Genomic DNA, 25,788 nt, shown 5'->3' on the forward strand with positions numbered 1-25,788 from the left:
GTCATTTTTTCGGATTAATCCAGGTTCTGTTTACAGCATCATGATGGTCGCATCCGTGTTTGGCGACATCGCGATGAACGCACATTGGAAGCGTGTATTCACCATCGCCATACTGGCGTATTAGCCGGCGTGATGGTATGGGGTGCCATTTGTTACACGTCTCGGTCACCTCTTATTCACATTGACGGCACTTTGAACAGTGGACGTTACATTTCAGATGTGTTACGACCCATGGGTCTACCCTTCATTCGATCCCTGCGAAACCCTACATTTCAGTAGGATAATGCACGACCGCACGTTGCAGTCCTGTACGGGCCTTTCTGGATACAGAAAATGTTCGACTGTTGCCCTGGCCACACATTCTCCGGATCTCTCGCCAACTGAAAACGTCTGGTCAACGGTGGCCGAGTAACTGGCTTCTAACAATACGTCAGTCACTTCTATTGATGAACTGTGGTATCGTGTTGAAGCTGCGTTCGGCAGTTGTACCTGTACACGACATCCAAGCTCTGTTTGACTCAATGCCTAGGGATATCAAGGCCGTTATTCCGGCCAGAGGTGGTTGTTCTGGGTACTGATTTCTCAGGATCTATACACCCAAATTGCGTGAAAATGTAATCACATGTCAGTTCTAGTATAATACAATCCTGGAAATGGAAAAAAGAACACATTGACACCGGTGTGTCAGACCCACCATACTTGCTCCGGACACTGCGAGAGGGCTGTACAAGCAATGATCACACGCACGGCACAGCGGACACACCAGGACCCGCGGTGTTGGCCGTCGAATGGCGCTAGCTGCGCAGCATTTGTGCACCGCCGCCGTCAGTGTCAGCCAGTTTGCCGTGGCATACGGAGCTCCATCGCAGTCTTTAACACTGGTAGCATGCCGCGACAGCGTGGACGTGAACCGTATGTGCAGTTGACGGACTTTGAGCGAGGGCGTATAGTGGGCATGCGGGAGGCCGGGTGGACGTACCACCGAATTGCTCAACACGTGGGGCGTGAGGTCTCCACAGTACATCGATGTTGTCGCCAGTGGTCGGCGGAAGGTGCACGTGCCCGTCGACCTGGGACCGGACCGCAGCGACGCACGGATGCACGCCAAGACCGTAGGATCCTACGCAGTGCCGTAGGGGACCGCACCGCCACTTCCCAGCAAATTAGGGACACTGTTGCTCCTGGGGTATCGGCGAGGACCATTCGCAACCGTCTCCATGAAGCTGGGCTACGGTTCCGCACACCGTTAGGCCGTCTTCCGCTCACGCCCCAACATCGTGCAGCCCGCCTCCAGTGGTGTCGCGACAGGCGTGAATGGAGGGACGAATGGAGACGTGTCGTCTTCAGCGATGAGAGTCGCTTCTGCCTTGGTGCCAATGATGGTCGTATGCGTGTTTGGCGCCGTGCAGGTGAGCGCCACAATCAGGACTGCATACGACCGAGGCACACAGGGCCAACACCTGGCAACATGGTGTGGGGAGCGATCTCCTACACTGGCCGTACACCACTGGTGATCGTCGAGGGGACACTGAATAGTGCACGGTACATCCAAAGCGTCATCGAACCCATCGTTCTACCATTCCTAGACCGGCAAGGGAACTTGCTGTTCCAACAGGACAATGCACGTCCGCATGTATCCCGTGCCACCCAACGTGCTCTAGAAGGTGTCAGTCAACTACCCTGGCCAGCAAGATCTCCGGATCTGTCCCTCATTGAGCATGTTTGGGACTGGATGAAGCGTCGTATCACGCGGTCTGCACGTCCAGCACGAACGCTGGTCCAACTGAAGCGCCAGGTGGAAATGGCATGGCAAGCCGTTCCACAGGACTACATCCGTCATCTCTACGATCGTCTCCATGGGAGAATAGCAGCCTGCATTGCTGCGAAAGGTGGATATACACTGTACTAGTGCCGACATTGTGCATGCTCTGTTGCCTGTGTCTATGTGCCCGTGGTTCTGTCAGTGTGATCATGTGATGTATCTGACCCCAGGAATGTGTCAATAAAGTTTCCCCTTCCTGGGACAATGAATTCACGGTGTTCTTATTTCAATTTCCAGGAGTGTATATTTGTCCAATGAATAACCGTTTATTATCTGCATTTCTTCTTGTTGTAGCAATTTTAATGGCCAGTAGTGTAATTGATTTTTATGTACTGGTAATTTTGTAATGGCATCATTCTGTATTTGTTCATAATACGGTTTTAAAAAACAATCATTGGTAATAGGACTTCCAGGTAGTTTTCTTTGTCTCCGACAGTATAATAAATAAAAATCTAAAATTTTGACAGCATCATTCCATTAATAACAAAAGGCTGGGTACCAAATTTGAAGAAAATGCGATAATAACAAATACGGCTTATTTAGATTCGTAGAGGGTACGAATCTTCGTATTGACTGACTGTTACGGCATTCAGTTCTCACGGCAGGCATCGTCAGCTACGCTATGAGCAAAGCGACAAAAAAACGTAGCCATCCTGCAGGCACCGTACCAAACGGCTGATTGCCTTACTGTAACGAATGTCATCTCGTAATAACTTGCCACGTTACATAGTGATCTCGTAGCTAAGTAGGAAGGCTTGGTTTAACATCAGGTCGAGTATGAGATCATTAGAGACGGAGGTAAGAATGGATTGGATGAGAATGGGATAAGGAATCGAATTTGTTCTTTTCGGAAGAATAGTACTGGCATTCACCTGAATCGATACAATGAAACAATGCAAGCCATTAAACGGGATGGCCTGACGTGATTTTGAGCACCGCTTTCCCGGACGTGAGGACACTGCCGGAACCCTGAAGCGCCTCACTCGCTGGGAGGATCTGTGCGATGGGAGAGAAACGATAAATGTTGGTGTTCTGTGGTAGGATCCCTCTCACTGTAGTAAACATGATCTCACGAAATCACTAGGGGAAACATATCCTTAGAAATGACCGGAAAACACGGAAAAATATCAGCTCTTTTACGCCATGTCAAGTCGAAGGTTTAGGAGGCAAATACAGGACTGCGAAACGTACCCAGCTGCGCACATAGTAACTATTTCGCTCGGTCTCTTGGAATTATGTCGGACGCGGTAAGTACCACAGCATTCCTTGTGTCGAGAGATAAAGTGGGAGTGAAATGTAATCCCTGTCTTTATCTGCTGGCGTTATCTGTAGCTTACAGCTGTCCACTTGCTTTTCTGAAATAACAAGTGTAGCGTTAATGTTAAATCCCGCCTAGTCGTCGAATATGGGGTGTCTAAGAAACCTGCTTTGTCGGGTCCGTTAGACAACAATTCAACCAAATCGCATTAATGAGTTTTATTACGAAAAAATAAATGACAATACCGAACCCTGAATATTACAAAGATTTATCCCAAACAAAGAGCGAAATGCAAAATAAAACGTTCTCCAGTATAAACGATCCTAATACAAGCAAAGTAATAGAGTTTACGCTCCTAATCAGGTCGCTAGTCTTGAACCTTCTCTTCGACTGGGCAGCGACCAGTCGGGCGCACTGCTTATGTCCTCTTTGCCTAGAGGCCGCTGCTGCCGCGTTGTTGTCCTGGACAGCATGCAATTGGCCGACCTCTTCTCCCAGCCCTCTCTGCTCATCGTTCGTGACTGGCGATCCGGCGCTTGACTTTACGCCATAACAGTTAAAGACCATATTAAAATGTCTGACGAGTCAAATATTTTTCACTCATTTGCCCAGTTGCCTTTTCGAACAACTTTCTGAAGTGCAACGGACAGTAACATTTATTTTCGTACTTCTGTTTGTTAAGCAGTATATCCAGTAGAGACAGAAGGAATGTTTTTGGTATTACACAAAAAAACACCAGATACAAATCAAATTTTGCACTCAAATGAGTTTTGCATTGACAGCAACATACTATTGTAAACAATCAAGATGTTGCCGAGCCATCCCACTCAATGATGTATCTATATTGGACAGAAGAATTGTTGTCACACAGATCTGTAAGTCCGGAATGTCCATCCAATGAGTGCTGGCAGGATTCCTCTAACGCAGGGAAACATAAATAAAACTCTAGGCCCTATCTGGAAAATATGACGGAAGTTCTCTAACAACTGCCCCACGCTTAACCACGAAATTATACACGCAGATCTCACTTTTGAGGTTGTCGTCGGCGTGCTACAAACACCACTTTTCTTCCACGCACAACTATGGTCGAAGGCGCTGAATTTTTGAAAATTTTTGCAAACTTCCACATAAAATTTTGCACTGAAGATTGGATTGATGCACGATTTTCCGGTGGACTAAGTCTTCGTAAACGAAGTGATTCGCCAAAGAATCTTCATATTTGACTTTAACAGATGATTCATTTTAGGCCGGTGGAGAAGAGAGCGGACATCATTCCATTGTCATTCAAAATCTGGAACGAACCGATAGCACAATGTCTTGTTTCCCATAAAGATGAATTGCAGCAGTTTCTGTCTGTACTGCCCTCTCTGTCCATCAACTCTCTCACCCTCATTTCTCTCTATAACTCTCCTTCTTCCCCTTCTCTCTTCACCATCTCATTCTGCCCTGCTTCCTACGATACTGTGCCAACACAACATGTCTGTCATGAAGGGCAGCCAATACGCCAGGGGCCTGGAAAATTTCGTTTTGCATATATCTCTGCTCCAATAGGAGCTAGGTAGTTATAAACCTCACAGTTGGTTCAAACGGCTCTGAGCACTATGCGACTTAACTTCTGAGGTCATCAGTCGCCTAGAAATTAGAACTAATCAAACCTAACTAACCTAAGGACATCACACACATCCATGCCTGAGGCAGGATTCGAACCTGCGACCGTAGCGATCGCTCGGCTCCAGACTGTACAGCCCAGAACCGCAGGGCTACTCCGGCCAGCAAACCTCACAGTGTTAACACTTTTGTGGGCTGCTGTTTTGTGCCAAATTTCCTTGAAATCGATCCAGGAGTTTGGGAGGAGATCCTGGACACAAACACACACACACACACACACAAATAGTAAGTTGTTTCAATTACGTGCGTAATATAGTAATTTAGTTAGCGCTTTATTTGCCTAACTTTTAATGTATTTGTATTTAAGTGCAGAAGATTGCATACTGCATTTCATTTGACCACCTTTTGTAATTATGTGTCACTATGTAGTTACTAAATATGCTTGTGCTGCCCACTTGGCGTTATCCATTCGGTTCTGGTTACAGTGCACTAATAGAACATTTAATTTGTTCAGAGTAATTCTCAATTCTCTGCTTTGTAATTGATTTTATAGCGCAGGCAACTGTGACTGAAGTACTAACACAATCTTACTTCCACATTCCATTCTGCTTTATGAGTAAAAAATGTTTAATTTAGGTTTCACTACAAATTACACAAATTTAAAAATCATCTTAATTCACTGAATGCCTAAGGACTACAACTACAAAAAATTAATTTTAATTATTGTACCAATATGATTGTGGAGAGGTCGAACCATACTGCATTTTATTGCCAGAACCCTTTGGAGATGCAACAGATCTACTAAACAGACTGCCTACACTGAGCTTATCTATCCACTACCCTACTACTTTTGCGTCGTTGAAGATCATTACTGGAGAGGAATGGTGGAGGATACCGAAAAAATTCAAGGAGGGAAGAGAGTGTCCCACGTGTTATATTGGTGTGGGAATCACTAAAAAGACCTTTTTCGTAGTGGCGAGATCTTCTCAAGTAATTTCAGTCGTCAACTATTCTCCTCAGAACGCCAAAATATTTGTGTTGACTCCGATCTCAAATGGTTCAAATGGCTCTGAGCACTATGGGACTTATCATCTGAGGTCATCAGTCCCCTAGAACTTAGAACTACTTAAACCCAAGTAAACTAAGGACATCACACATATCCATGCCCGAACCTGCGACCGTAGTGGTCACGCGGTTGCAGACCGAAGCGCCTAGAAACCGCTGGGCCACACCGGCCGGTGACTCCGATCTACTCAGAGAGACATGAACATAGTAAAAAAAGAAGAGAAATCATGACCTGACAGGGCAAAAACTCCCACGCACTGCTTAGCCATGGGTTGCAAGAGACTGGAACACCAGCACTGTCCAGCCATTACGATTAACGAACTGTGGGTTGGGAGGACACACCCAGTGTCTGTCTCTCACCTGGGCTCAGTTCAACTCGGTGCCAAGCCACTTCAGGGTAGTTGCTGCTGCAAGAGGTGGCATTTCAGCGCTCTAAATTCAGCACCCGGCAAAACACTAAATCAAACTGAACTGAATCATAAGTTCTTTCTCCTATAATGAATGCAAACAAGAGGTAAAACTTAGTTACTTGTTGTTTTCTCTGCCGCTGCTATTTTAATAGCCAATACCATAATTTGTAGTGGGTCCTAGAGACGTCTGCCACTGTCTTCCAATAGCAGACGATGCCGCGCGTCTCACCTACCAAAATATTTAGAAAGCACCTCTGAACAAACTGGGAAATTTTGTCAGTCTAGTTATGCCTTTTAACGAATGCTTTGGATTATCATTCTTACTAAAAGCACCTTTCATATTTTAGCTGGACATACAGGTACGTCATTCAGTAGAGAAACTCTATTTGTGTAGTTTATTGTTACTTTTTCAGCTACTTATTAAATCATGCTTCTACAAATCTATAATATTCTACAGCTCTAGGAGAGACACAGTATTCAGTGTTCTAAATGTGTTGCCGACATCATACACTCCTGGAAATTGAAATAAGAACACCGTGAATTCATTGTCCCAGGAAGGGGAAACGTTATTGACACATTCCTGGGGTCAGATACATCACATGATCACACTGACAAAACCACAGGCACATAGACACAGGCAACAGAGCATGCACAATGTCGGCACTAGTACAGTGTATATCCACCTTTCGCAGCAATGCAGGCTGCTATTCTCCCATGGAGACGATCGTAGAGATGCTGGATGTAGTCCTGTGGAATGGCTTGCCATGCCATTTCCACCTGGCGCCTCAGTTGGACCAGCGTTCGTGCTGGACGTGCAGACCGCGTGAGACGACGCTTCATCCAGTCCCAAACATGCTCAATGGGGGACAGATCCGGAGATCTTGCTGGCCAGGGTAGTTGACTTACACCTTCTAGAGCACGTTGGGTGGCACGGGATACATGCGGACGTGCATTGTCCTGTTGGAACAGCAAGTTCCCTTGCCGGTCTAGGAATGGTAGAACGATGGGTTAGATGACGGTTTGGATGTACCGTGCACTATTCAGTGTCCCCTCGACGATCACCAGTGGTGTACGGCCAGTGTAGGAGATCGCTCCCCACACCATGATGCCGGGTGTTGGCCCTGTGTGCCTCGGTCGTATGCAGTCCTGATTGTGGCGCTCACCTGCACGGCGCCAAACACGCATACGACCATCATTGGCACCAAGGCAGAAGCGACTCTCATCGCTGAAGACGACACGTCTCCATTCGTCCCTCCATTCACGCCTGTCGCGACACCACTGGAGGCGGGTTGCACGATGTTGGGGCGTGAGCGGAAGACGGCCTAACGGTGTGCGGGACCGTAGGCCAGCTTCATGGAGACGGTTGCGAATGGTCCTCGCCGATACCCCAGGAGCAACAGTGTCCCTAATTTGCTGGGAAGTGGCGGTGCGGTCCCCTACGGCACTGCGTAGGATCCTACGGTCTTGGCGTGCATCCGTGCGTCGCTGCGGTCCGGTCCCAGGTCGACGGGCACGTGCACCTTCCGCCGACCACTGGCGACAACATCAATGTACTGTGGAGACCTCACGCCCCACGTGTTGAGCAATTCGGCGGTACGTCCACCCGGCCTCCCGCATGCCCACTATACGCCCTCGCTCAAAGTCCGTCAACTGCACATACGGTTCACGTCCACGCTGTCGCGGCATGCTACCAGTGTTAAAGACTGCGATGGAGCTCCGTATGCCACGGCAAACTGGCTGACACTGACGGCGACGGTGCACAAATGCTGCGCAGCTAGCGCCATTCGACGGCCAACACCGCGGTTCCTGGTGTGTCCGCTGTGCCGTGCGTGTGATCATTGCTTGTACAGCCCTCTCGCAGTGTCCGGAGCAAGTATGGTGGGTCTGACACACCGGTGTCAATGTGTTCTTTTTTCCATTTCCAGGAGTGTATTAAAGCTTGGTAACGAATTTTCTAGTTTAGTGTTGGACACTGAAAGACATGTTCATTGTGACGTTTGTACATTTAATGTTTCTCTGTAGTCTTACAAGTTCCTTCAGATATCGTCATTATGAACAAAGTTTTACTCAACACTAGATTTATTGATGGTTGAGTAATTATCCAGTGGGTATTTTTGCTTACTCGTTACTGTAAAAAGAAATAGGTGTTGTGCACTACCCGCAAAATAGTAACAAAATAACTTTTCAAAATATGTCGCTTAACTGTGGTACTCAACTGTAATTATTTTCCTTAGTTTCTGCCTACCATGTTCTTCCATGTATCCTGAAAAGTTTGTAAAAGCAAAAGAAGCGTCAGAATGTTTATGGAGAAAGTACCTTTATAGCATAAACTCTAAGTCCATTTATGTAGCCACATTAATGATAAATTACAGTTATTACACAGAACCAGTATGACGAAAGTGTTTAAGAATCGATCGTTTCCCAATTCTCTGTTTGGAATGTCTTAATATTCACGACCATTAGTTAAAATATGCAGCACGCAATAAAAAACGAAAATGCGTCTTGTGAGCAAATACTTGTCCCAACATGCGTACCCTGCATGTACACGCTGCAAACTGCTATGATCTGCACAGTCCACTTCTCACTGCAGGGTTTCACGTATGGAGTGCTGGAGGAATGTGTAATTAACCTTGTCTTCGCGATCCCTGCGGGAAGGATAAGTATAGGGTTGCAGTATATTTCTAGATTTCCCTCAATTTTAGATCCCTCACTTAAAACTCGTTCTTCAAACGTTACAAGTAGGCTTTCACAGGATAATTTGCCATTTCAAGAGTCTGCCAGTTCAGTTCTTTCAGCATCTCCTTGATGCACTCCCAAAGGGTCAACCGAAACTGATCACTCGTGCTGTCCTTTGTCTATAATATCTCTCGTTACTCCTATTTGGTATGTGTCACCCAGTTTTGAGCAATATTCTAGAATACTCCGGACTCGTATTTTGGGTCCAATTCCCTTTGTATGATTGATTTTCTGCTTGTTTTACTTGTCGTTTGTACTTTGGTAACCATTGTTACTACTACAGCCTCATGGTTACCGATATCAGTTTCAACATGGTTATGTTCAGAGATATTAGGTCTGTTTGACGATATTAGATCGAGTTACATCATTTGGTATCTATAGCACATGTCTCCTGGTAACCCCCCCCCCCCCCCCAACACAATCCTTTCGCAGCAGCTCCAAATCTTGTGATATCAATCAGAACGGTTTCTAATTGATTACGGACATCAATTAACTCATCAGGTGCAGGAGAACAGTATTCTTAGTGAGACTGCTTTATGATTGATGTTTAACAGAACAATAAATATATGACTTTAAGCCTGTTTATAGTCTTTTAAATTCCGGAAGTTTTATGATACAAATTCTAAAAGTTTTTTGTAGGAACTGAAGCGATTTGCAAATAGCGAAGAGATTACTGTTGTGGCAAGAGAGAGACCTGAGATAAAATTTACTGATTCTGTGAAGCTAATTGTAATTTGTTTCGTTCTCGAGGTTATGTTCAGCAACCAGTTCAAGTAATATACTCGAAAAAGCGTAAAATTGCAGTAAATATTGATGACACAACTAAATAGATCTCGATGTGATAGGCATACAGCTTTAATTTGCCACGAAGTTTCATGTCGTCACACTCACCACTGCAGAGTGAAATTTCATTCTGGAAACAATCCCCCATACTGTGGTTAAAACCACCATGAGCACTACTCCCGCAAGCTTCGCAGGGAGAATATCTGGGAAGTTTGTCAGATAGGAGATACGGTATTAGCGGAAGTAATGGTCGTGCTCGGATAGCTCAGTCGGAAGAGCAGTTGCCCTCGAAAAGAAATGGTCCCAGGCCAAAGTCCTCGTCCCGCTCACAGTTTAAATCTAATACGTCATGACCAACATTCGTAACTTCCATATCTCGTAAGTTCCAAAAAGTCTCAAAAACAGGACTATTCACATGGATATATACTGAAATTTTAAGTGATGGAATTTTTGAACGAAGATGTTTCCATCAAAATTCAATAAAGTATAGATTCAGGAAGCAGGTTATGGTGAAACATGAAGATCTTCGTGGCATGTAATGTTCTGAAATACGCAATATATCACAACGAAAGCGCGTGATTTGATATAATCAATTCGGAAAACGCTTTTTTTTTTTTTTTTTTTTTTTTTTTTACATGAAGTTTCCGCGTCTACAGTTTCGTAGCGAATTTATCTGACACATGTTATTTTACTCGGACTATGGTGGAGAAGATAAACGCTACAGCGTCAGTAGATCCCAAAATAAAAAACAATGAAATTCGTAGGGCACAACAAACCAAATGTCCAACTTCGGACGATTATTACGCGTGTTAGTTACCATAATCGGTAACTGCCATTGACAAGCAATGGCAGTAATAAGGTTCAAATGGTTCAAATGGCTCTGAGCACTATGGGACTCAACTGCTGCGGTCATCAGTCCCCTAGAACTTAGAACTACTTAAACCTAACTAACCTAAGGGCATCACACACACCCATGCCCGAGGCAGGACTCGAACCTGCGACCGCAGCAGCAGCGCGGCTCCGGACTGGAGCGCCTAGAAACCAGTAATAAGGCGCTTCAGTGATGCCTCCCTGGCCACGATTCATATCCGAGAGACTAACAGTAATAGTCCTATGGAATTTCACGTGGGGACCTTATCAACGCGTCAGTAGTATGGAATTTTTACTCTGCAGCAAAGTGTGCGCTGATATGACACTTCCTGACAGAGTAAAACTGTGTGCCGGACCAAAACTCGAGATCAGGATCTTCGTCTTTCGCGGACAAGTGCTCTGTCGTTCGATATAGCCAAGCACGACTCACGACCCCTCCTCACAGCTGTTCTTCCTCCAGTATCTCGTCTCGTGCCTTCCAACGTACGCAGAAGCTCTCCTGCGAAATTTGCAATACTGGCACTCCTTGCGTTACTTAGTTGTTAGTCCGAGGTGTTGGATCAGTAACGTCCATTGCGGGTGAGTGATTGACTAGATGATTATTGAAAGAGCAAGCCATCTAGGATCAAAGAGAACACGGCAGCCTTGACACAAGGTAAGGTGCCGCAGCGGATAAACCAGGATATCAAGATGGAGAATGTAGCTCGCTCGTGCTATTCATTTCCACCTTCTTTAATTTGTTGCCGTGCATATAAAAATTCATGCCATTGCCTGGGCAGGCGAAATCGGAGCACCTGTGATGGAAGAAAAATCCGTTGATATTTCCCCTATATGAATGAATTCTAACTTAGAATTTGTGACTCATTCCGTGTCGAAAATCAAGCATATCCACCACGATGTACTATAGTTCAACTACGGATCTGTATGAAACTTTGAAATAATACAGATACTTTGCAATGAAAGAAGTCTTAAGGACTATAATAGGTATATACTGCTACGAGTAAAGCATGGTCACTTCTTCGCTATGAACCGATGATGTTTCGAGTTCGGTAAACAAGCTGCAACAACAACCACGTTGTCGTCCCGTTTCGGAGTTACAATGACGTGTTCGTCCCTCAGAGCTTTATCGGCCGCACGTACGAAGACAGATAACAGAGATACCGCCCGTTACAGGGCTACGTTTTATCACTGATATCATCACAAGAAACGGGGAAGAACTGCTGCCTGCTTTATATCAGTAGAGCAAACGTTATGTAGGGCAATAAACAGCAGTATCAGCCTTCACGTTCTGAAAGAAGGGACATTGCGTTTTTGTCATATGACTTGAGCTCCATATTATTTACTTGAGGTAAGTACATGCAGATTCACAGTTTTGAAATAATTATACAGATTTCATCAGTCCGAAAATTGCTATACTCGCATTTCGCAGAAATCTTTGACCACAATACGTTTATACCAGTTATCCAGTTTCACTCATCACGTGCTACAGGTCTTCAGTCTACAAAGAAGCGCTACTTACTTTGTCGTGATGCACATTTACGACAGTGCATTTGTAAATGGGGTTCTCTAGCGTTTACAATGGCTTACAACGGTGAAATACGTCGCCTCCCGTTTTGGCTTGCAACATACTCATATTTCTACACTCCCAATGTCTGTATTAGAGTAACTGTGACTTAAATTTCTTTCCTTTATCTAGTGAATTATTTGCAAGCAAATAGGTTCCTCATGTATTGCTTTCAGATTGCTTTATTGAAGCTGTCTTAAGCATGGTGCCACGTGAGATGGTACATCCTTCTCGTCCACCGACATGGGACGAGGCCAACTGTCTAGTTGTACAACTTTAAGTGAATGCACTACCACGTCTAGTTACACAACTTTAAGTGACTGCATTACCACAGTGCGCTGTCAGAGAAAACGAATTAACTGCCTGCGAACATCTTAAATTCAACCAGAAAATGAAACCCGTCTCTTTTTGATTTTGCGGTCTGCCAACCGTGAAACTATGAGTTTCAAGTTGTCAGTATATATTTACTACTGTTCAGAAATATTAAGTATACGTGTTTGTAGATTATCCATACGTTAATTACTACCTGCTTCAGAACTTGATCAGGTAGCCTGTGTTGTGGTGGTGGTTAGTGTTTAACGTCCCGTCGACAACGAGGTCATTAGAGACGGAGCGCAAGCTCGGGTTAGGGAAGGATTGGGAAGGAAATCGGCCGTGCCCTTTCAAAGGAACCATCCCGGCATTTGCCTGAAACGATTTAGGGAAATCACGGAAAACCTAAATCAGGATGGCCGGAGACGGGATTGAACCGTCGTCCTCCCGAATGCGAGTCCAGTGTGCTAACCACTGCGCCACCTCGCTCGGTGGCCTGTGTTGGTGAATACACTAGTGACTTGCACGTATTACTCGACATGTATAATTATTTCCACGGATGAAGGAACTTGTCTGTACTTAATGTGATACGACTGTCAGTGCTTCATGAGAGAGAATCTGCTTGTCGGTTTTTAAATGTTGCACTTCAAGCATTCACTTCTTCAATATACACTCCTGGAAATTGACATAAGAACACCGTGAATTCATTGTCCCAGGAAGGGGAAACTTTATTGACACATTCCTGGGGTCAGATACATCACATGATCACACTGACAGAACCACAGGCACATAGACACAGGCAACATAGCGTGCACAATGTCGGCACTAGTACAGTGTATATCCACCTTTCGCAGCAATGCAGGCTGCTATTCTCCCATGGAGACGATCGTAGAGATGCTGGATGTAGTCCTGTGGAACGGCTTGCCATGCCATTTCCACCTGGCGCCTCAGTTGGACCAGCGTTCGTGCTGGACGTGCAGACCGCGTGAGACGACGCTTCATCCAGTCCCAAACATGCTCAATGGGGGACAGATCCGGAGATCTTGCTGGCCAGGGTAGTTGACTTACACCTTCTAGAGCACGTTGGGTGGCACGGGATACATGCGGACGTGCATTGTCCTGTTGGAACAGCAAGTTCCCTTGCCGGTCTAGGAATGGTAGAACGATGGGTTAGATGACGGTTTGGATGTACCGTGCACTATTCAGTGTCCCCTCGACGATCACCAGTGGTGTACGGCCAGTGTAGGAGATCGCTCCCCACACCATGATGCCGGGTGTTGGCCCTGTGTGCCTCGGTCGTATGCAGTCCTGATTGTGGCGCTCACCTGCACGGCGCCAAACACGCATACGACCATCATTGGCACCAAGGCAGAAGCGACTCTCATCGCTGAAGACGACACGTCTCCATTCGTCCCTCCATTCACGCCTGTCGCGACACCACTGGAGGCGGGCTGCACGATGTTGGGGCGTGAGCGGAAGACGGCCTAACGGTGTGCGGGACCGTAGCTCAGCTTCATGGAGACGGTTGCGAATGGTCCTCGCCGATACCCCAGGAGCAACAGTGTCCCTAATTTGCTGGGAAGTGGTGGTGCGGTCCCCTACGGCACTGCGTAGGATCCTATGGTCTTGGCGTGCATCCGTGCGTCGCTGCGGTCCGGTCCCAGGTCGACGGGCACGTGCACCTTCCGCCGACCACTGGCGACAACATCGATGTACTGTGGAGACCTCACGCCCCACGTGTTGAGCAATTCGGCGGTACGTCCACCCGGCCTCCCGCATGCCAACTATACGCCCTCGCTCAAAGTCCGTCAACTGCACATACGGTTCACGTCCACGCTGTCGCGGCATGCTACCAGTGTTAAAGACTGCGATGGAGCTCCGTATGCCACGGCAAACTGGCTGACACTGACGGCGGCGGTGCACAAATGCTGCGCAGCTAGCGCCATTCGACGGCCAACACCGCGGTTCCTGGTGTGTCCGCTGTGCCGTGCGTGTGATCATTGCTTGTACAGCCCTCTCGCAGTGTCCGGAGCAAGTATGGTGGGTCTGACACACCGGTGTCAATATGTTATTTTTTCCATTTCCAGGAGTGTACATTGTCTATGGCGTATAATAGGCGATAGTCTAGGTACATGAATTCAGTCGCTTCAGTTTGGTCACATTTATTGGTGCCCTACCTCCACAGCACTATTATAACAATGTTTTTTCTTTTATGTCTGCGAAAAATGATTTTAACTCCCTCACACTCTACGTGAGGGACACTTTGTAGTTTTCTATTAGTCATCCATACTCTCTTCCTAAACATATATATTACGTATGTTTTGAGAACACACCACTAAAATAAGAAATTTATGTTTAGGAGTAATTTATTGTTGAATCTGTTGATCATGAAATGTACATCTTAGTTTCTACCAGAAACCATGCCGAAAAATTAAGAATGACAGTAACCATGTTGATTCCAGAGTGGACAACCGGGGAAAGAAGGGGTGGCGGTGTTCAATCTGGTGTACACATCAAACAAAGACATTTCCAGAAACGTAAAAAAACTGTTAGGAATGACCTCGGCCATGAATTTAAAAAATCTACAGGGTGTTCGCTTTAAGTCAAGACCTGAAATATCTCTAACACTACAAATCGGATTAAGAAAGTTATAATTCCAAATTGTTTGTCTCAGAGGGGGACACGCAATGGTACCACACCCGACCCCCACGCCACCCCGTGAGTTTGTGGGAGTTGGTGGTGAGGACAGGTTTGAAATTTTCAATGGGAAGGTCCGTTTTTTTACAGGAGATTACGATTCTACGTCAAAATCTACATATTTTTTAAATGAACACACCGCTATTTAATTATGATCCTGGTTTCGGCCGTTTTTGCCGTTTTCAAGTGATTGAGTTTATGTCGTTAACGTATACTGCAGCATATCAAGCTCAAAATTGACACGTAATTAAGATAAATATTGGCTCCCCACGAAATCCAGATGAAAAATCACCGTCTTGTAAGAAAAGATCATTAAATAATAGTAGGAGCTCGTCATATAGATTTACTTTGGTATTTTAAAGATTATTATAGTCTTTATACATAAAAGTATATGTGTCTTAATCATGACTGATCCGTATCTGCTGGGGATGCTGTCTTAATCAGGACTGATCCATTTCTCATTTTTGACAGCATTATGATTTATCGTGCAAATTATACACGAAACATGAGACTAACTAACTGATTAGCTGCCGAAAGAGTGGGACAAGTACATGTAACTGAAACAAGAATGAAGCCATTGGTGCTCAGTTCTTCGTTCTGCATCCAATTTTTCCTGCACTGGAGAGTGCCCGTAATATGCATCAGAAAGACGCCAATTTCATTTTATCTGCATAGGATGTAACACATTTGTCATGTCTTCATGCCTCACACCACCTACATACGATATATGGAACGCTGCTATGCCCTGTTACAAGGACGTGGCAATACTGAATACAGACATGATGGAAACTTCCTGATCTTTGATTCCCAATTAAAATATACCTTTAGCCTTAACTGCTAATCTACTGCTGCCTCTACTGCCCCATTTCGTCTAGCAGGATTTTCTGATTGCTAAAGAAAATTGTTCTAGGAGGAAACAGGAGAATTCTGCAGATCGGAAATCGGGCATAGATGATAAGAACTTGTGTGCTTGTAAAATGTCCCAAAATAAAGTTTGATGACGACTTACCCAAGTACATTTGGCAAGACTTGCAACAAAAACGAGCGGTTTGCTAACTCGTCCAGTCCTTGATCAGAGACAGAGAGAGTACACTGGCACTTTCCTCGAGATGATTATTGCCACAAAAATTGAGGAGACTCAAGCTCAGGAAGGGGCAGGGCAAAGTGCTATTATGTCAGCATGGCTAGCGTCATCGTGCCAGCCGACTGCGATACAAATCGTTGTACTTCTACGAATACAGGACTGAAATAGTCCCGGTTGCTTTCTAGTGCAAGCGAAACGGCGCAAACACAAGCTATCAGGTCCACGACTGCCACTAAGAAGAGTAAGCATGCACCTGGGCAGATAAAAGACGGCAAACCTGCGCGTTTGAAGATAAGGAATCAACTCCAATCAAAAAGTACAAACGACCGTGGACGAGAAGGCGTTCCTCGTCAGTTTTGTTACCGAGTAAACCAAAAAGTGAACACTCGTCAGTTTTGTTACTTTTCTTCTCGAGGGTACTACATCTCACCATGTGTCCTCTGGCAGAAAAAGCCGCCGTGCCCAACCTATACGGAGTGAAAGTTAGGATTTCTTTCGGCCAATAAGGCCAGGTCTCGCGGTTCAGTGACTGGGTTTCCTCGTGTGGCGGCAGTTCTGGGAAAGGTCGGGACAGTCTACCGTACCCGCTAGGATTAGTATTGAAATATCTGCGCTAGCAGAATAGAAATGCGGAAAACACAAGTCTGAAAAGAATTCACCAAAACGAAACAATAATACAATCTCCAAGAGAACAACACACCCGATCCCAACTGCAGATCGTTACGAATATAAAATAACTAATAATAATAGAAAGGACTCGAATTCACGGTCAGAGATCACAATAAAAGAATTCTACGATGCCTAGATGTTCGTTGACTATACCAAGACCATGTAAAGCAGCTATGTTTACTTCAAAGCGGTGAGTCGAACTGCTCTTTGCCGGCAGTGCGCCGCCCTGTAAAGCCCTTTTTTGGGATGTATCTGCCGGAACTATTTGCGATCACGTGCCTGGAGTATCAAAGTAGTTCCTGGACTACCTGCGACCTTTGGTGAAGCAATTCTGCAGGCACCGCGAATGGGTAGCGGTCCCTGGCGGCAGTCGGTGGAAACCTGGTGTTGTGTTGTATTGTGGTCGCCGGTAAATATTTGTGTTAACAACACAGGCGACGTATTTTTTCCTGGTAAATATACGCCACGTGATGCAGGCATCTCGCGTTGTCTGGACTTGAAGTGGAATGCCGATGCAGTATGCGCTACGGCGTATGAAGTGGGCGCCCACAGCAAGTATGGCATTGATATATTTCCGATATGCGTGCGGAAAATGCGGAAACGTGAGCTATGGTGACATTATTACCAAATGCGCCGAAGCACTACCAACACGCAGTTAACCCTTTCGTGGTTGCCGTAGGACAAACACCGGTAGAGAATGAAGAATGTGTATAGGGCAACTGCGGCGAAACTTCCGGGAGAACTGGAACAACGGGTTTTGTTGCTTCACTATAGAAGCACTCCTCATATACGGAAAGTCGTAACGCAGAAGTTACAGCAACTCAAGTGCGAGATACTCGAGCACCCTGTCTACATGCTGATCTCTCCCAATGTAATTACCACGCCTTTGGTCTGTTGAGAAACACCTTGAAGGTTGGACGGTTCCTGTCAGACGAAGATGTGCAACAGACTTCGTCACCCACCAGGCCCGGTGTTTTACCTAAGCGTATCTTAAAACCTCGTCTGTCAGTTAGATCAATGCCTCAATGATCGTGGCAATTTTTCCTCGCTGGCATAGTGATTCTGGATTGTACAGCCTCCTAACGGGAAGATTTTATTCGGCCCTGTATATCTAACGATTTACATTCAATTTGAATCTACCATCGGAAATGCAAATTATGATTTACTGGAACACACACTTTTCGTCAGGAAGGTTGGACAGCTCAGCAGTGTTCCTATTGCACACTTTGTGTTAGGCTAGAAAAACGTCGCTGTTCTACATACTTTCTCAGTAACATACAACAAGCAAGGTGGTTTTCGATACTGGACTCACATTCCAGAACTGGAACTTTCGCCGTCCTTCAAAATATACTATTGCAAATGCCGAGACGGCTTCTCCGAAAAGGGTACACCTGGCTTACTTCCTCATTTTAGTCCGATGCAAGTTTTAAATCCGTCACTAATAACCTCTTCATCAAAGGAACATCAAATCCTAACCCTTCTTTACGGTGACTTGTGGCAGTATCTCTCTGTCTCCGTCGTCACTCCCCCCTGTACTCAGTATGGCGAGAGAAAACGTGTGACGCACAGTTGCCACTATTCGACATGTAACTGCAGTGGGCCAGTGGCTGGCGGGCGTGGGAGTGGGGTGCCATGCTTCGGCCCCACGGAAGCCAGGATTATAGAGGCTAACAATGCTGCATGATTCATTGCTGCATTCTTGTTGGCAGAATTGTACAGAGGAATGTGTTCCATGATCAAATGTCTTTATCATGCACTTGCCTCCTTGCACAAACACACACAGACAGATATTCGACATTAACAAGGCACAGCAAAATCCAAAAACTTAAGGGGTAAATTATTAATGAAGACCTTACCTGTATTTTTCGTGCGAGAGAAACGAAACTCCAAGATCATCGCCTTCTGATTGATCATCTCTCGCCACGACCACACAGGCCTCGGTATCTTCGCTGCATCTGTCCTCGTCGTCTGACAACGAAATTACAATATTTTTTTATACATTCTTCTCTTAGACCTTCTTCTATCTTCGATCTTGTAGTCTCTTCCCACACACGTTTCACGACGTTCTTCAAATTTTCTGGCGTTACTCGTGTGACCGCCTGGAAAACTTCTATGTCGACGTATTGGCAGAGGCACCGTGAAAGACAACGTACAAAATTGTAGCTGTGGTTCTCTGCTGAGGTATCAATTACATACCGCTTCTTCTCTGGCTTCACACCGTTTCACTTATTCCAGAAGTTTCGCTTTTCGCATGTTTTCTTCAAAGCCTCTTTTATGATCTTTCAACCAGCTGACTATTTCTTCTGCCTTTGAAGCAGCCGTTTGCGCCTTATTTGTCTGTACAGAATGGTACTGCGCACGTTCCATTACCAAAACACTACCAGAACTTACATGTGGTAGCAAATGAGTAACGAACCAGTATTTGAATGTATGTGCACTCATTTCCCAGTGCTAATGGACAGATTTTTTTTCTTTTGCTGAAACATCATCATAGCACAAAACGATCCTTAGAGCCAGCCTTAAAAATAATGAGTCAGCCTTTTCTTACCAGTTCGCACACTCTTAGTTCTGTGGCGCGTTTCGTCTTCCCACGTGACGCATCGTGCATGGCTCAAGTGGATCAGTGTTTCGTCAGTCCATCTTACAATCTTCTGTTTCGGTGTTAGCAGCTCAAGCAGGAAACGACATCTCCATGCCATAATACCTCCACCATCCGTTAGAACCTTTACATCTGTAAACTTTTCCCACCGGAAGGCAATTTTTGTTAAACAATGGAAAGACCTGTCGTTCTGCTGTAAACAAACCACTGTAAGACAGGGAAGCCACCACATTTTTAAATGTTGTTACTCCTTCCTGATGTAGTACACGTGTATATGTTGCCTGATAACACTTTAGTCAAAGTTGTCTGTTTCAGTCAAATGGTTCAAATGGCTCTGAGCACTATGGGACTCAACTGCTGAGGTCATTAGTCCCCTAGAACTTAGAACTAGTTAAACCTAACTAACCTAAGGACATCACAAACATCCATGCCCGAGGCAGGATTCGAACCTGCGACCGTAGCGGTCTTGCGGTTCCAGACTGCAGCGCCTGTAACCGCACGGCCACTTCGGCCGGCTGTTTCAGTCACATGGTATGATCTCTTCCCTGACTTTCCAGGAGGCACAATAAAAGGACTCCAAGCTGAATCTGCAGCCTCTGGATAACTTGTGATACTCTTCACTGTCGATGTAGACATGTTCGGTGTTGCTGCCACCATGTCAATAGCTTTACTCACTGACTGACAGCGGGAGTCATCTAGCACTGTGGCAACATTCGGGCCTTTCCACGTTAACGTAAACAAAATCTCATGATCTGATTGGCCGTCGTGGACTCGTGAAGCACGTGCGGCAATACCACTTAAACTGTCAGAGCTCTTCTCTCGCCGTATAGTTACAGATGGGAGAATTTACCACTAATTCCTTCGACCTGTTGGGGGACTTTCTCTTTGACTTCTTCCCAACCTAATATCTTTCCTTATATCTTTCCAGATTTTAAATTATCGAATTCTGTAAGTTGCTTCAGAGTAATAATGGTACTATTCGATCCTCTGGTAGACATTTGTAGTTTTACAGCCGGCCGTTGTGGCCGAGCGGTTCTAGGCGCTTCAGTCTGGAACCGCGCGACCGCTACGATCGCAGGTTCGAATCCTGCCTCGGGCATGGATGTGTGTGATGTCCTTAGGTTAGTTAGGTTTAATTAGTTCTAAGTTCTAGGCGACTGATGACCTTAGAAGTTAAGTCGCATAGTGCTCAGAGCCATTTGTAGTTTTACAAACAAGAGAAACGTCATCCTTTCCTGTTATGAGAACAACTAGGGAAGGAGTCGTTTATCGAGCCAGACTTTTGTAAGTGTGTTATTTGTGTGTTAAATGGTACTTGTCTACCGCAAATTGAGTTTTACACTAATTTCTCTCATGTCCTCAGAGATGTTGGAGTAATACTTGATAAAAAGCTAATGATTCATAATTTCTGTATGCATCTTCTCTGTGGAAATTATAGACGGATTTTCTCCGGAAATATGTAATGAAAAAAATTTATAAAGCATGGGATATTCCAACAGAAATTTATAGCAACTAGTAATGAGTTAAAACAGCTAATTTGCTTCCATTTCAATTGTGAAATTGTTCAGCTGCTTAAAATCGATTTTGTATAAATGATATAAATAAAACATATGGCTGCATCAGGTCAACAAGGACCTCTCAGAGGCGTCAGGCAAGCGAAACTGCTATCATCATTCTCAGAGTAAATTTTCACACTCATACCCTCAGGAGACGAAGAAAGAATGGGTCATATCTGAAATATATTTGAGTTTCCTGCCAACATTTTACCGGTTGCTTCTAGCGCAGATTAACCTCAAGAACGAACTGAGTAGTGTAATATAGCAAATCTAAAAGTAACTATACAGCTGTAGAAAAAAAGTGCAGCGCCCTCAAGGACTGTATTCAGCGCCACCTGGGTATAACATGTGCGTACTGAGGGGTTGTGATATTACTGAATCATTTTTCATCGTCGTCGGCGACCACATGGCGCTTAGGATGAATTTCTGTGCACCCTCTATTATGACTCTACATACTGTGACTGTGCCTTTATAAGTAAGTTGTGTTTGCAACATTCATTCTACGATACAACCATGCCCCACTGATGAATACATGCTGCTGTTGGCTGTCTGTCGGCTGTTGAACAGCTTGAAGCATTTGAATGAGGTCGCACTGTGGTCGTACGGAAAGCTGAATGGACGCATCGGCGGGCTGCTGCACAAGTTGGGCACAACGTACCCGTGGTGTGTCGCTGCTTGCAACATTGGCTTGCAGAACATTCCCAGACTTGAACACCAGGTTCCATACGTCTGCGTATTAAAGACGCAAGTCATGATCGACGCACGGTGGCCGACCGAACAACATCCAGCTACGAAATCCAGTCACTCATTGCACCTGCTGGTCATCAGGGACCACCGGGAATCGTCTGCTTGCAGAAGCATTAAAGTAACGCGTTCCTCCGGCCAGGCTACGATTGAAACCGCGCAGCAGCCAAGCATGGTTCCTTAGGTCTCGTAAAAGAGCTGACGTGAGATGTCCGATCCCAGGCTTCATGACGTTGGGAGCCACCAGTTACAACTCGTTGTCACATTTGGTGTTTCTGGAGGGTAAAGTAACCAGTGGCCGATACATTGCACAGGCTGGTTCCCCGTGTCACTGGCATTTCTTCGGCAAGTAAAAAAAATGTTCAAATGCGTGTGAAATCTTATGAGACTTAACTGCTAAGGTCATCAGTCGCTAAGACTGCACACTACTTATCCTAAATTATCCTAAGGACAAACACACACACCCACACCCATGCCCGAGGGAGGACTCGAACCTCCGCCGGGACCAGCCGCACAGTCCATGACTGCAGCGCCCTATACCGCTCGGCTAATCCCGCGTGGCTTCGACAAGTAGATGAAGTACTGTCTCAGCAGGACAATTCACGTATACATACGGCTGCTACGATACGTCATGCTCTTCGTTGGGTACATCAACTACCTGTCCTACTAGATCTCTCGTACGGTACACGATGAAGTAGGAACTTAGTCGACCTCTAGTCCTGCAATAACCACTGTCAAATTGCAGCAAAAGGAGCAAGATAGGTATTATATCTGCTTTTTGTGCCATTTAAGGGAAAGGGGTACGTAACAAAAATTCTAAGCTTAAAAAGAAAGGGCACTTTAATTCATGTATGCATTTCGTATGCTCTTGACAAATTCTACATCATAACAGTTACCGTGACATTGATCAATGGAACACGTAACTAACTACCTTACTAACTAACTAATGCTTCGGACAATCTACCGAGGGTGTCAAACGGCATCTTTACGATAGCTAGAATCCGAGAATACACTTCTGCGCTACCGCCAGAAGGGGGGAGGGGATAAAAAATGTGTTAATGCGGTTGTTTGGGTACTATTTACTCCCTGACACGTATGTTTCATTTGGTCTGAATTTTTTATCATTCACTCATACCAAACTATCAATATAATAAGTCATGGCTGCAAAGTACTAGAATGAGTTATTTACAGACGAATGGAAAAACTGGTAGGAGCCGACCTCGTGGGAGATCAGTTTGGATTCCGTAGAAATGCTGGAACACATGAGGCGACACTGACCCTACAACTTACCTTAGAAGATAGACAAACCTGCTTTTCTAGCATTTGTAGACTTAGAGATAGCTTTTGACAATGTTGACTGGAATACTCTCTTCCAAATTCTAAAGTTGGCAGGTGTAAGAAATAGGGACCAAAAGGCTATTTACAATTTGTACAGAAACCAGACGACAGTTCTAAAGGTCGATCGGCATGAAAAAGAAGCAATGGTTGAGAAGGGAGAGAGACAGTGTTGTAGCCTACCCCCGATGTTATTCAATCTGTACAGGGTGATTCAAAAAGAATACCACAACTTTAGGAATTTAAAACTCTGCAACGACAAAAGGCAGAGCTAAGCACTATCTGTCGGCGAATTAAGGGAGCTATAAAGTTTCATTTAGTTGTACATTTGTTCGCTTGAAGCGCTGTTGACTAGGCGTCAGCGTCAGTTGATGATAAGATGGCGACCGCTCAACAGAAAGCTTTTTGTGTTATTGAGTACGGCAGAAGTGAATCGACGACAGTTGTTCAGCGTGCATTTCGAACGAAGTATGGTGTTAAACCTCCTGATAGGTGGTGTATTAAACGTTGGTATAAACAGTTTACAGAGAATGAGTGTTTGTGCAAAGGGAAAAGTTATGGACGGCCGAGAACGAGTGATGAAAATGTAGCACGCATCCAGCAAGCATTTGTTCGCAGCCCAGGAAAATCGACTCGCAGAGCTAGCAGAGAGGATGCAGCGCCACCACATTGGCACTTATCTGTCCGTAACTACCTGAACGTCAACTACCCGAGGCGATGGATCGGCCGCCAGGCAGCCCGTGACAGAGCACTTCATCACTGGCCTCCAAGAAGCCCTGATCTTACCCCCTGCGATTTTTTCTTATGGGGGTATGTTAAGGATATGGTGTTTCGGCCACCTCTCCCAGCCACCATTGATGATTTGGAACGAGAAATAACAGCAGCTATCCAAACTGTTACGCCTGATATGCTACAGAGAGTGTGGAACGAGTTGGAGTATCGGGTTGATATTGCTCGAGTGTCTGGAGGGGGCCATATTGAACATCTCTGAACTTGTTTTTGAGTGAAAAAAACCCTTTTTAAATACTCTTTGCAATGTTGTATAACAGAAAGTTATATTATGTTTCTTTCATTAAATACACATTTTTAAAGTTGTGGTATTCTTTTTGAATCACCCTGTATATTGAGCAAGCTCTAAAGGAAACAAAAGAAACATGTGGAGTAGGAATTAAAATCCATGGAGAAGAAATAAAAAGTTTTGAGGACTGCCAACGCCATTATTATTCTGTTAGAGACAGCAAAGGACCTGAACAGCAGCTGAACGGAATGGACAGTATCTTGAAAGGAAGATGTGAAATGATCATCAACAAAACCAAAACGAGGATAATGGAATATAGTCGAATTAAATCAGGTAATGCTGAGTGAATTAGATTAGGAAATGAGACAATTAAAGTAGTAAAGTAGTTGTGCTATTTGGGGAGCAAAATAACAGATGATGATCAAAGCAGAGAGGATATAAAATGTGAACTGGCAATGGTAAGGAAAGCGTTTTTGAAGAAGACAAATTTTTTGACATAGAGTATAGATTTAAGAGTCAGGAAGTCGTTTCTGAAAGTATCTGTGTGGAGTGTAGCCATGTCTGGAAGTGAAACATGGACGAAAACAGTGTAGAAAACTAGAGAATAGAAGTTCCGAAATGTGGTGCTACATAAGAATGCTGAAGATTAGAAGGGCAGATCACGTAACTAATGAGAAGGTATTGAATGGAATTTGGGAGAACAGGAATTTGTGGAACAACTTGACTAGAAGAAGGGATCGGTTTGTATGACATGTTCTGAGGCGTCAAGTGATCTCCGATTCAATATTGAAGTGTGGAAGGTAAAAACCGTAGAGGCAGATCAAGATACGCATACATTAAGCAGATTTACCAGGATGTAGGTTGCAGTAGTTATTCGGAGTTGAATAGGCTTGCACAAGATAGAGTAGCATGTAGAGCTGCATCAAACCAGTCTCTGGACTGAAGACCACCACAACAACAACACTCCTACAACGATGAACTACCTGTCAATTCACTTGTCAATAAAATGAACTTGTTGTTGAGCATCACGCTTTCTTTTCTGTCAATGTGGATTTTGTGTTTGTTGAAAACTTCCGTATATTCAGATAGGACAACCTCGTAGCCAAGAAACGATGAATTATTCTTATATCTGGACTCCAGCTTTGTTATGCAGTTTTGACCACTATTTCTATGCTTTATTAATATGTAAACTAGCTACAAAAAAGCGAAGTACAGCGAAGGAGACCGGGAAACGAAATGGAAATTTACCGTCTCAGAGGGGATGTGTTGGTATGACAGGGATTGCAAAATCGGATCAAATTTACAGAGGACTTTCTGTAACAGTCCATTTATCAGTATGATGTTGCACTCTCCCTGGCCTAGACACAAACTCTGATTCGATCGGAAATGGTGCCTTAAAGACATTGCATTATCTCCTGAGGCAATGTGGCCCACACTTGCTGTCACTTATCCTCCAGATCCTGGATACTGGCTCCACGCCGGAGCTCATGCCGAACTGATCACACACATACATTATCGAGCCCAGATTTGGGGACCTTGCTGACCACAGGTGTATCTCAGCATCATTTCGACAGTTTTCAGACACGTGACGTGTGTGGACGAGCATTGTCCTGTTGAAAAATAGTACCACGGCACTGCCACATGGGAGATAAGGCAAG

The 25,788-nt window shown here is 45.0% G+C and overlaps 1 protein-coding gene across 2 annotated transcripts in view; it reads left to right on the forward strand.

Annotated features, from left to right (window-relative positions):
- Positions 1–11,799: 11,799 nt before the first annotated feature.
- The window catches only part of LOC126262733 (uncharacterized), a 101,155-nt gene continuing 87,166 nt past the window's right edge, over positions 11,800–25,788 (forward strand). For both annotated transcript variants that reach the window (XM_049959536.1, XM_049959537.1), the window contains exon 1: positions 11,800–11,900. The gene's annotated coding sequence lies outside the window, so the exon portion shown is untranslated. The remainder of the gene's footprint in view (positions 11,901–25,788) is intronic.

The sequence above is a fragment of the Schistocerca nitens genome, chromosome 6 (genome assembly GCF_023898315.1).
Source record: "Schistocerca nitens isolate TAMUIC-IGC-003100 chromosome 6, iqSchNite1.1, whole genome shotgun sequence".
In the NCBI taxonomy this organism is placed as follows: Eukaryota; Metazoa; Arthropoda; class Insecta; order Orthoptera; family Acrididae; genus Schistocerca; species Schistocerca nitens.